This window comes from Natator depressus, chromosome 8 (genome assembly GCF_965152275.1).
Source record: "Natator depressus isolate rNatDep1 chromosome 8, rNatDep2.hap1, whole genome shotgun sequence".
NCBI classification, from domain to species: domain Eukaryota; kingdom Metazoa; phylum Chordata; order Testudines; family Cheloniidae; genus Natator; species Natator depressus.
In genome coordinates, this window is record NC_134241.1 from 33,910,586 (window position 1) to 33,923,335 (window position 12,750).

The window sequence follows — 12,750 nt, forward strand, 5'->3', positions numbered from 1 at the left end:
AAAAAAAACAATTAACAAAACCCTGAGAGAAATAAAAGAGTTTGTGACATTTATTTTTCAAATTTCAGTGAAAAGATTTTTAAAATGTGTGTGTGTACATATATATATATAAATATAACCACCACTCACTACTTTCCACTTTGTCCTAAACTGTAAGAACTAAAGACACACCAAACTCTTATTATGGAATTTGAAACACATTAATCATGCCTGGTATCAGGCTTCAAGACAAGTTCAAAGCTCTGCCTATGTTTGTCAAATGATTCACTAAGGTTCAGAAACCATGTAAGTGGAGGAATGCCCAAATCCAAAAGTCCCAGTGAGAATTTTGAACACTTGGTCTGAACCATTCCAAAGCCATTACACATCTGTAAAGTTCACCTAAACCTCTTTTCTGGTTTTGGTTCCTGTGGTTTTGCACCCCCTCTCCCTGGAATTTTACATTTAAATAAAGAAACTCAGTCAAAACCAATCTTACTGTACCTGCTTTTGTATCAGCACTGGGCTAAAGGGCAAGTTTCCCATGTATTTGATGTGAAATTTTAAATTGACCCAAGTTTTGTGGAAACTGGGATCAGGTTCACTCAAAAGTAGAGATGGGCCTGAACCAAAAACCTCAAACCCCGAACAGACATGAGAAATGCACTCTTTTGCCCAGTGCTCATAGGAAAGCAGTTACAGTAAGACTGATTTTGACTGAGTTTAGCTTTATTTAAATGTGAAACTCCAGAAAGTGTGCTGTGAAACCACAGCAATCAAAACAGGAACAGAAGTTTAGGTGAATCCATACAAAACAAATCACACTATTATACGTGCCTTTGCTGAGAAAGTGAGATGAAGCCCTTGAGTTTTCTTTGCCCATATGAAGATGCAGAGTGAAAGAGTATGACCACCTCATTCAATAGTGGAATGTAGTTGGGTTTGACTAATCTCCAGTGATCCTGGGTCAGGGGAGGTGTTTGAAGAATGCAAGTGTTATGTATAGGTTTATCTAAGCAATGTCCATCATTGTAGTTTGGGGTGGTGGGTTTTGTGTCTGAACCAAACACTCCAAACTTTAGGAGGAGGGTCGGAATCTGGACCTGGCTCCTGATTTGAATTTCTCCTCTGGTACCTCACACTGGAATGAGCCAAACTCCAGATCCAAAATCCTTCAGTGAACGGGAGGTTGAAATCTGAACCCAGATTAGATCCCAGCATCATGAATGAGCATCAGTCTGTGAAAGGCTGAACCAAATCCCAGGTCCAATGTTTCGCCTGATTGCTTTGGGAGTTGAGATCCAGACCTGAACTCTGATCCGTGGGGCAGGCCCCTGACCCATCCCCCTTCAGCCTCATTCTACCTCCTTTGGTCTATCCCTCTGCAGCCAGGCACCATGATGCACCCCATTCCCCTAGGGGAGACCCTGTTAGCAGCTCCAAATCCCTGTGCTCCAGGGCCAGGCACTCTGACCACCCAAGTCTCACCCCACCCAACATCCCCTGTACCACATCCCTCAGCCTGAGCCCTCTGCTCCTGCTCCACTCCCCCAGGCCTCACCCCACCCCCTTAGCCCTCTACCCCCTCCAGGTCTCACCCCACTCCCTGGCCCACTCCCCACTTGACACCCCAGGCCTCTGCCCCCCCGAACTCACCCCACCCTCCGGCCCACTGCACCCTCTCCCCATCCGAGACCCCACCCCGGCTCCCTACCCCTCCCCCAATCTTCCCACCTGACACACACCCCGGCTCTCTACCTCCCCGGCCGGGCCCTCCCCTGCTGCCAGCGGCCCAGGCACCTTCCGCTCACCTGAAACTCTGACTCACTCTCACGCCCCCCTCAGCTCTTCCTGCGGCGGCCGCTCCGCCCGCAGCCGCGTGGGCAGAGCTCCCAGCCTCTCCCCTGCGCGGGGCGGGCGGCGCCGGGAAGAGCCGGCGGACTGCAGGGGGAGGTGCCCGGAAAAGCCGGCTAGGCCGTCGGGGGAGGTGCCCGGAAGAGCCCATTTCCTCCTCTCCAGTCGGGACGGGTGCGGCGCAGAGACAAAGCGGCTGAGGCGGCTCGGGGTTCAGGATCCACCTGCGCCTCCTTCCCGTCCGGGACCCGCAGGTAACTTCGCGGCCCGGACCCCCCCCCTCCCCTCGAGTTGGAAACTTCTCCTCCGGCCGCTAATGGGGCCTGGCCCGCGGCCCCACCCCCGTGTTACCCCTCCCCCCGCCAGTGGGCCTGGGCCGAGCAGCGCGCCCCGCCCGCCGCCGCCAGTGGGCCCCGGCCTGGGGAGCCCCCACTCCCGCTAGGCCCCAGGACGCCTCACGGTGCGGCGGCCCCCAGGCTGGGCTGCCGCGCTCTGAGCAGGGCCCCTGGCCCCGCGGGAGCCGCGCTGCCCCAGCCCCGCCCAGGCCGGGGGGCCCGGCGGCCTGGCGCGAAGCGGCCCGCACAGCTTCCTGGGGCCGCCTCCCACTGTTCGGGGAGCCGGGCCCCCGGCGGGGGAAGCTGCTCCCCGCCCCACGCCGGTGCTGCCCTGGGCTTGAGCCCCGGAACGGCCGTCGCTGCCTCTACCACAGAGCCCGGGGGGAGGAGGGGGGCGCCCGGCCCCGCCCGCCCCCTTCTCCCGGGAGTCTCGGGCGTTAGCGCTGCCCCCAAACTCTCGTCGCTGGTTTTGTTTTAGGAAGTTGTAGCCGCGTTGGCCCTAGATGTGAGCGGGACAAGTTTGGTGGGGGAATATTTCTTATAGGCCCTGCTGCTGTTGGCGAAAGAGACCCGCTTTCGAGCACACACAGCTCTTGTCTCTGTCACCAACAGCAGTGGGGCCAAAAAAGAGATTCACCCCACCCACCTTTCTCTTTGTTTTACCAACACGTCCCTACTCACTGTGTCCAGCTTCCCTGTTGGAGCATGAAAGACCTGCACAAACAGGAGGAAACTGACTATTGTGAGGGGCTGTCAAAGCATAAGATAACAAAATAGAAAAATACTTGTCCTTAATCTTTCAATTATAGTGATTTTTAGATATTACAGTAACGTTAGTGGGGAAAAGTTTTCACATAAGTATAACTTGTTTTGTAAGCTGACATTGTTCCTTTCAAGTCTCTATGTACAGAAAATAGTCTGTTGGTACACAAGTAATCCTCGACTTTTTAGTGGGGTGGCAGATGGCCTAGTACTCTTCATCGACTTACACCACAGCTATATTTTGTCCCTACTCCCACTGATGGAAGTTGTACTAGCTAATAAGAGGACTGGACTTAGCCCTATATGCTTAGCTCTCAAGGGCAGCAGTTGTAAGGGGAATGTGTTGGCATTCTCTTTCATTATCTGTGGAGGACTCTGTCTAGTGGATTTTGTTTTGTAGTTGAAGACGTGTGGCTGGAATGAGTAATGTTAGGCCTGTAGTCTGCCAGGCAAATACAGTGCTTCCATTAATGCAGGAGCTTAATCGTCATGTAGGCTGCATGCCAAAATCGACACATTGCTGTGTTGTCTTGAAACTGTGAAGTGGTGTTTCTATGTTGTGTTCACTGTAAGGAATGAGAGAAAGTGTTACATAAGAAGAGCCTGCAACTCACTTTATTTTATAAAGAAGAATGGCTACATCCTGGATTGGTTTTCACTTTAGGCATCAATAGCTTTATTTTAAGGCTGTCTTGTTGTGTAGTCTATCTCTGACTTGCAAAAGCAGTAAAACACGAGAACTCGTGTAACTTTATTATAACAACTATGTTACTCAGCAGGTTCTGGGTGGGTATAGAGCAGGGGTGGGCAAACTTTTTGGCCCAAGGGCCACATCGGGATTGCACAACAGTATATGGAGGGCTGGGTAGGGAAGGCTGTGCCTCCCCAAACAGCCTGGCCCCTGCCTCCTATCTGCCCCCTTCCACTTCCCACCCCCCTCAGAACCTCTGCCCCATCCAACCGCCCCTGCTCCTTGACCCCTGACTGCCACGACCCCTATCCACACCCCAGCCCCCTGACCGGGCCCCCGGGACCCCACCCCCTATCCAACTCCCCCTGTCCACTGACTGCCCCCTGGGACCCCTTGCCCCTTCTCCAGTATGGTAAGGGGGCAAGGACTGGATCCAGCCATGCCGCTGCGCTGCCTGACCCAAGCGGCAGGCCAGAGCGCTGGTGGCACAGTGAACTGAGGCTGTGGGGGAGGGGCCGGGGGCTTGCCTCCCCGGCTGGGACCTCAGGGGCCCGGCAGGATGGTCCCGCGGGCCGTTGTTTGTTCACTTTTGTTGTAGAGCGTAGGGAACCTAATACAAGATGTATTTCTCTTCCAAAGTTACTTATACAATATCTGTACAGCTACCTGGTAATCCCTCTGAACGCTTCTATTTCTGGTCAGTAGCGCTGGTCAGTTACTCCCACTGGTCACTTGCTGTCAAAATCCTTGTCTATCACTTGACTACTGCACTAGTCTCCTATCTGGCCTTGATGCTTGCGGCCTGGCTCCCCTGAAGCCCATTCAAAATGTGGGTGCAAAGATGAGAACATAAGAGTCACCATACTGGGCAGACCAAAGGTCCATCTAGCCCAGTATCCTGTCTTCCGACAGTAGCCAATGCTAGGTGTCCCAGAGGGAATGAACAGAACAGGTAATCATCAAGTGATCCATCCCCTGTTGCCCATTCCTAGCTTCTTGCAAACAGGCTAGGAATACCATCCCTGTCCATCCTGGCTAATTGCCATTGATGGACCTATTAAGATAAAGAGCAAAGACTTGTTAGTCTCTAAGGTGTCACAAGTACTGCTTTTCTTTTTGCAGATACAGACTAACATGACTGCTACTCTGAAAGGCTTGATTGTCATTCTCCCCTTCTCACTCCACCGTTAAGTCTCTTCATTGGCTTCCCAACTCCAGTCACATCATATACAAACTTACCCTGAAAGTTCTTCTCAGTTTTGCTTATCTTTACTCAGCCAATGATTCTAGCCTTAATACCACAAGAATTATCCCATCTTCATGTATGTGGGGTAGCAAAACTTCCAGTCCAAACTTGTAAAATCACCATATTTTCCTCCAAGTCATTCCTCAAAACATACCTGTGTCCTAGTAGGTACTGGAAACCAATCTGAAAATTACTAAGCAGGTAGTGCTTTGTAACTGCTGTCCTTCTCTTGCCTAAGAACTGTGCATATCTTGTCTGTTTCCCAGTCTCTTCCTCCGTCCTGTCTCTTCCCCCCCACCCCCTCCCCACCCCTTGTATGTCTCTCTGACCTGTTTTATGTGGTCTATTCGACTATAAGCTTCTGGTGTCAGACTGTTTACTGTGTCTGTACAACATTTAGTACAATAGGCCCATGATTTGGCTGATCTCTAGGTGCTAGCATAATGTAAATGCATAATAATGAGCTGCCTATGTCTTTGAACAAAGTTTTTTGTTTAAAAAAGGCCTCTTTTGAAAATGAAATGCTTTACATAAATGTTCTTAAGAAGAATCATTGTGCCCTTTCTCTTAAAAATACAGATAAAAACTAAAAACCAAAACAAATTATCAAATGCTATTAAAAACCTTGTCTAGTTTTATTTTTCAACCAATTCTAATAATCTGAAGTGGAATAAATGTTTATGTAAGGAGGGCAGAGTTGGGATTAGAACTCTTATCCTCACACTAATAACTAAAATATTCAACACAATTATTTTAATATTGAATGTAAAGTTTGTAAGCATCTGGAGGCCCAGAAACTAAAGAAGTGAATTAGTATATTCACTTTGGTTTCTTCTTGTGAATTTTGAGATGCTGTTTGACACGGGTAATGGCAAGAAAGTCATACAGTTATGTTTCTTCATTCAGGGAAGTTCTATAGTCCAAATAAAATTAATTGAAGGATAACAGATTTAAACAAGAATACTGCATAGATCAACTATTTGAATGCCTCCTTTCTTGCAACTCATTGAGAAATTGATCTTACAAAAGAATCAACAATGGCAGTGTTTAAACTAGAAATATATTTAAGTAGACTTTTAACATGAATTGAAATTAGATCCTATTGTCAAATAGTGGTAATGGTTTCTTAAATTCCTTTCTCATGCAAGGAATTAACTGGAAATGTTACTTACCATCTGTGATGAAACTGAAGTAATCCATAGATATTAAGATAAGCCTGGAGTGAGGACTTAGGTGACGATAAAATGCTTGTTTTATCATCAGTAAAACAGTGTTGGATATTAAATTGAAGTTACTACAGCTTTTGAATTAACTGGACATCAAATAGAACACGGCCCGAAGAATACTTACTGAGGTGTTAACCTGAAACTGGAATGTAGGCCCAATGAATGTTTGTGTTCTTTTCTCTTGTAACACAATGCCTTTTTCTTAGAAATCCCCAAATACTTATTCTGCTGAACTTGAAAATTTATGCGCGTAAGGGTTTGTCAACACAGGAAAGTTATACCAATATAAGCTAAGGCAGTGGTTCTCAACTCTAGTCCACTGCTTGTTCAGGGAAAGCCCCTGGCGTGCCGGGCCGGTTTGTTTACCAGCCGCGTCTGCAGGTTCAGCCGATCGCGGCTCCCGCTGGCCACGGTTTGCTGCTCTAGGCCAATGGGGGCTGCAGGAAGGGCGGCCAGCACATCCCTCGGCCTGCGCCGCTTTCTGCAGCCCCCATTGGCTGGTGGCGAACTGCGGCCAGTGGGAGCTGCGATCGGCTGAACCTGCTGTTGCGGCAGGTAAACAAACCGGCCCGGCCCGCCAGGGGCTTTCTCTGAACAAGCCATGGACCAGAGTTGAGAACCACTGAGCTAAGGAGTGAATTGATACTGGTGAAGCTTCCAATGTGGATATACTTTCTCATGTGGTCTAGCTTTGGTTGCTGTGTAAGGAGTTCAAGGTGAACCAAAAATAGCCATTCTTATTTCAGAATAAATCTCCACAAGACCAGTTATACAGATTTAATTTTTAGCTGATACAACTTTCCTGTGTAGACAAGCTCTGTTACTTTTCAGGGTGGATTTGATTTAAATCACTAGTCAGGAAGACTCTATTTAATCATGGATTTCTACATAAAAGTGCATTCTTGTTGGTTGTTATAACCTTAATACATAGTCTTCACAATTCAGAAATAGATGTACGTTTCATTTTTAGAAGGTATACACTATATATTTTTAAAGTGATTTATTTTGAAAACCTTTCAGATTAGTTTTACAGCTATATGAGAAAGTGAATGATTGTTTGGTTATTTCATTTACCAAAGGTGATTGAAACAGATACTTCACCTCCCAATGACTTCATAAATATCTCCAATTCAACGGGTTAATCATTAATACAGGAGGATTTTCTTGCCATGGTGTATTAGGAGAAGAACATCACCAGACCTCGTCTTGACCTGCAGCTCACAAACCAGGAAGAATTAGTAGGGGAAGCAAAAGTGGATGGGAACCTGGGAGGCAGTGACCCTGAAATGGTTGAGTTCAGGATCCTGACACAAGGAAGAAAGGAAAGCAGCAGAATACAGACCCTGGACTTTGACTCCCTCAGGGAACTGATGGGCAAGATCCCCTGGGAGAATAACATGAGGGGGAAAGGAGTCCAGGAGAGCTGGCTCTATTTTAAAGAATCCTTATTGAGGTTACAGGGACAAACCATCCTGATGTGTAGAAAGAATAGTAAATAGGGCAGGCGACCAGCTTGGCTTAACAGTGAAATCCTTGCTAATCTTAAATACAAAAAAGAAGCTTACAAGAAGTGGAAGATTGGACAAATGACCAGGGATGACTATAAAAATATTGCTCGGGCATGCAGGAGTGAAATCAGGAAGGCCAAATCACACCTGGAGTTGCAGCTAGCAAGAGATGTTAAGAGTAACAAGAAGGGTTTCTTCAGGTATGTTAGCAACAAGAAGAAAGTCAAGGAAAGTGTGGGCCCCTTACTGAATGAGGGAGGCAACCTAGTGACAGAGGGTGGGGAAAAGCTAATGTACTCAATGCTTTTTTTGCCTCTGTCTTCACGATCAAGGTCAGCTCTCAGACTACTGCACTGGGCAGCACAGCATGGGGAGGAGGTGACCAGCCCTCTGTGAAGAAAGAAGTGGTTCGGGACTATTTAGAAAAGCTGGACATGCACAAGTCCATGGGGCCGGATGCGTTGCATCCGAGAGTGCTAAAGGAGTTGGCGGATGTGATTGCAGAGCCATTGGCCATTATCTTTGAAAACTCGTGGTGATCGGGGGAGGTCCCAAACAACTGGAAAAAGGCTAATGTAGTGCCCATCTTTAAAAAAGGGAAGAAGGAATTATCTTGGGAACTACAGGCCAGTCATCCTCACCTCAGTCCCTGGAAAAATCATGGAGCAGGTCCTCAAGGAATCAATTCTGAAGCACTTAGAGGAGAGGAAAGTGATCAGGAACAGTCAGCATGGATTCACCAAGGGCAAGTCATGCCTGACTAATCTAATTGCATTCTATGACGAGATAATTGGCGCTCTGGATGAGGGGAAAGCAGTGGACATGTTGTTCCTTGTCTTTAGCAAAGCTTTTGACGTGCTCTCCTACAGTTTTCTTGCTAGCCAGTTAAAGTCCATTCATTCAGCCCATACTATAAGGTGGATAGAAAGCTGGCTAGATCGTCTGGCTCAACGGGTAGTGATCAATGGCTTCATGTCTAGTTGGCAGCCAGTATCAAGCGGAGTGTCCCAAGGGTCGGTCCTGGGGCCGGTTTTGTTTAATATCTTCATTAATGATCTGGAGGATGGTGTGGACTGCACCCTCAGCAAGTTTGTATGACGCTAAACTGGGAGGAGAGGTAGATAGGATACAGAGGGCCCTAGACAAATTAGAGGATTGGGCCAAAAGAAATCTGATAAGGTTCAACAAGGACAAGTGCAGAGTCCTGCACTTAGGACAGAAGAATCCCATGCACTGCTACAGACTAGGGACCGAATGGCTAGGCAGCAGTTCTGCAGAAAAGGACCTAGGGGTTACAGTGGATGAGAAGCTGGATGAGTCAACAGTGTGCCCTTGTTGCCAAGAAGGCCAATGGCGTTTTAGGCTGTATAAGTAGGGGCGTTGCCAGCAGATCGAGGGATGTGATCGTTCCCCTCTATTTGACATTGGTGAGGCCTCATCTGGAGTACTGTGTCCAGTTTTGGGCCCCACACTACAAGAAGGATGTGAAAAAATTGGAAAGCGTCCAGCGGAGGGCAACAAAAATTATTAGGGGACTGGAACACATGTCTTATGAGGAGCGGCTCAGGGAACTGGAATTGTTTAATCTCCGGAAGAGAAGAATGAGGGGGGATTTGATAGCTGCTTTCAACTACCTGAAAGGGGGTTCCAAAGAGGATGGATCTAGACTGTTCTCAGTGGTAGCAGATGACAGCATGAGGAGTCATGGTCTCAAGTTGCAGTGGGGGAGGTTTAGGTTGGATATTAGGGAAAAAAGTTTCACTAGGAGGTGGTGAAGCACTGGAATATGTTACCTAGGGAGGTGGTGGAATCTCCTTCTTTTGAGGTTTTTAAGATCAGGCTTGAGAAGTCCCTGGCTGGGATGATTTAGTTGCGGATTGGTCCTGCTTTGAGCAGCGGGTTGGACTAGATGATCTCCTGAGGTCCCTTCCAACCCTGATATTCTATGACCAGACAGACATTTCAGTTGTTTTATTTAACTAAAACAACGTTATGTATTCTAGATTTTTTTCTTCAACAGCAAACATGTAGTATTATAACAAAACAAGCATATGAATTTTTGAATTTAGTTAAACATTCAAGTTTTTTTAATCAGGTTTGTTTTTGTTAAAATTGTTAACTAAAATAGTTAACGAAATATTAAAAAAAAAAAAATTTAAATTGACTGTGTTGGCCAGGTCAACACGAGAAACTTAAAATATTGGCTTCTGCAGCTAACTCAGTCGTCTTCACCTTCATTTTCCTGTTTGTTCATAATCTGGAAAAGAAAAACAAGCTTTATTGCTTTTTCAGTTCCCAAATGATTTCTCAGTTTGGAATGAATTAGTCCAAAGGAGGAAAATATTCTTTCTACGCTGACAGAAGGAGCTACTGCTGTTAAAAGTGAGATTATCATTTCCACCAGTTCACTGGTGTGAGTTTCTTTAAAACATCAGCAAACCTGTATTTCTTGAATGGTTCTTATTTGCAAACTGGGTCTCTCTTACGCCCTGCTGCCATATAAGTTTTCCATTCTAGTGAGAGAATGGTATGGTAAATCTCAAATCAATGAAGGGTACGCTTCTGGAATATGCTGCTCAAACAGTTTCAATTTTGTTTCTACTGCCTGTCCATCTCTTTTCACATTTATCTCCAGACTTCTTCTTGTCCAGATCTATTCCACCCCCAACAATCTTCTATACATTAAACTTTTTGAAACTTTGCACTTTTAGAGAGAGGTAAGGGATTGACTGTGTACACAAATTTGCAGATTTGCACAGTGTTGAGGTCTGTTTCTCACCTCTGTATGTATGTATGTTTATTTATTTATTTAAAACATTTTTGCTGTTAACAAGCATGTTATCTCTGGAGACGCAAATCCACAGTTTGAGAACTGCAAAACTAAGCATCTCTGAATATGGTATCTTCTAGACTGAGCACCGAGTCCCATTGGGTAGATAAAAAGATTAACCTAAATAATCTATACAGAAGCCCCTGGAATCCCATAAGATTCGGTCCCTAATCCATGAACTATTGGAACTCATTTACAAAACTTTTCTTAAACATTACATGAATATATAGTCTCATACTGTCGAATTAGAATTTATAATCCCTATTCCATGAGGAGATATCTTTGCGCTATAATGTATCTTTAACTTTAGATTGTTTTTCCTCAAAAATCATTTTATCAAAAAAATCCAATTTAAATAAAAAAATCCGATTTTTGTTTTTTGTTTTTTTTAAAAATTGATTTTTATCCACCCTGTTACTTTTCAATACTTATGTGGCTGAGCAGCTATGGAAAGAATCACTCTAAGAAATTGGGTATATTCTGGAATTGCTAAAATTGTCGTATTCTGAATATCCTTTTTTAAAGGACTGGACTGTTGATTCCAAAATGTGCTTCTGTAATGTGGAAATTTGGTAGGAGATTATTACTTCCATTTTCTTTATAACAGCCTTATGCTAGTGCTGTGTATAGTTATATACCAGCCAAGATGATTTAAAAGAACAAGTTGTATACTTACCTTGAAATACTAACAAATTGGGAGTTTTATAGTGTTTATAACAAATTTAGTGTTATCGCTAGTTTGGAGTAACTCCACTCAATGGATCTACAATTCAGGTTTTGCTTCTCAAGGATTGGTTTGCAGCTTTGGAGAAAGGTTGCAGATGTTTGAGACTACAGCTTTAAAAGTAGTAATTAGCTTACCCAATGTACAAGATTACAATTCTGTGGGTGGTTATTTATCCCAATACCTATTATTGGAGGAACTAAACTAAACAGGGAAGCTTTTGAGAATCACTTGTTGTGTCATAAAGCAATGATAAAAGTAGAGCACGGAGTTTAACAGACGAAGAATAAAAAACAAAATTTCAGATCCAGCTGCAGATTGGAGTCTTTCTGGTTGGAAAATGAGGTTACATCAACCTTGTTCCAGGATGAACAGGGAATGTAGTGAAGACAAGACTAACATTCTTTCTGCCCCGACTACCCTTCAAGAAGAAGGAATGAGGTCAATAGTAAACTGACTTTCTGTATTGCATGCAGTACTGATAAGATACAAATAGCTTTCCTACTTACGTGTGCATGTGACCTTGCCATTCTCCAGCAGAAGCAAGCGGGTATCTTGATTTAAGTTTGACTCCCTGATTTGCCAAAGCAAGGTAAAGTGTGGGTGGGAACCAGGTGTGTTGAATATGGAGGAAATCAGACAAATGACAAAAATGGAGTGATTGTTTGACTTGTAGATCTAGACCTACTATGAAGCTTTCTCTTAGTGAGAAGTTGTAGGATGTAGAAGATCAGTAATTCTGGGTTGCTTTATGCAGATGGCTTGGATGGGGTTTTAAGGCCTTGTCTACATGGGAGAACTTATGGGTATAAATCTGTTGATATTTGTCTCCATGTGGATGCTCTTATTCTGGAAAGGGTGCTTTTTTCAGTTTAGCTTATACTGCTTTCAAAGTGACATAATATGAGCTGGAAAAAGGCCATTTTTCTCCTGAGTAAGAAGGCCCAGGTGGGGATTCATGATGGGGGAAACTTCCTAGTGTAGACAAGCCCTTATTTTTTGGTCTTTGTATAGCTTTGTACTGTAGAAATATGTAGCTCCTCTAGGGCTTTAAAGCATTCTAAAGACATAGGGAAAATGTTGTCTTTTCGTTCCTTGGCCTTATTGTCTCTCCCTGATATGTCTTCTGCTGTGCCATTTATTTATTTGTATTGCATTATGGCATAGAAGTGTCAGACCCATTGTGCTAGGCTATTGCAGGAACCCTCTGTTATGTTTCTATCTTGGAGAATTTTTAATTTACCTATTCAAATCTAATTCTCCACTCGTTTAATATGGAATGGCTCTGAATAGTGACTGGCGAAGATCTACAGCAGGGGTTCTCAAACTTGGGGTCGTGATCCCTCAGTGGGTCTCAAGGTTATTATATGGGGCTCACAAGCTGTCAGCCTCCACCACCAAACCCTGCTTTGCCTCCAGCATTTATAATAGTGTTAAATGTGTGTGTTTAATTTATAAGGGGGGTCGCACTCAGAGGTTTGCTGTGTGAAAGGGGTCACCAGTACAGAAGTTTGAGAACCACTGATCTAGAGAAGGCAGGCGTCAGAACTGGCCTCTCCTGTGCTCCTACAGTTCTTAGGGAGGGAGGGGCCATA

The 12,750-nt window shown here is 45.1% G+C and overlaps 1 protein-coding gene across 1 annotated transcript in view; it reads left to right on the forward strand.

The window, feature by feature from the left end:
* Positions 1 to 1,928: 1,928 nt before the first annotated feature.
* The window catches only part of CTNNA1 (catenin alpha 1), a 183,954-nt gene continuing 173,132 nt past the window's right edge, over positions 1,929 to 12,750 (forward strand). The window contains exon 1 of the mRNA XM_074960709.1: positions 1,929 to 2,087. The gene's annotated coding sequence lies outside the window, so the exon portion shown is untranslated. The remainder of the gene's footprint in view (positions 2,088 to 12,750) is intronic.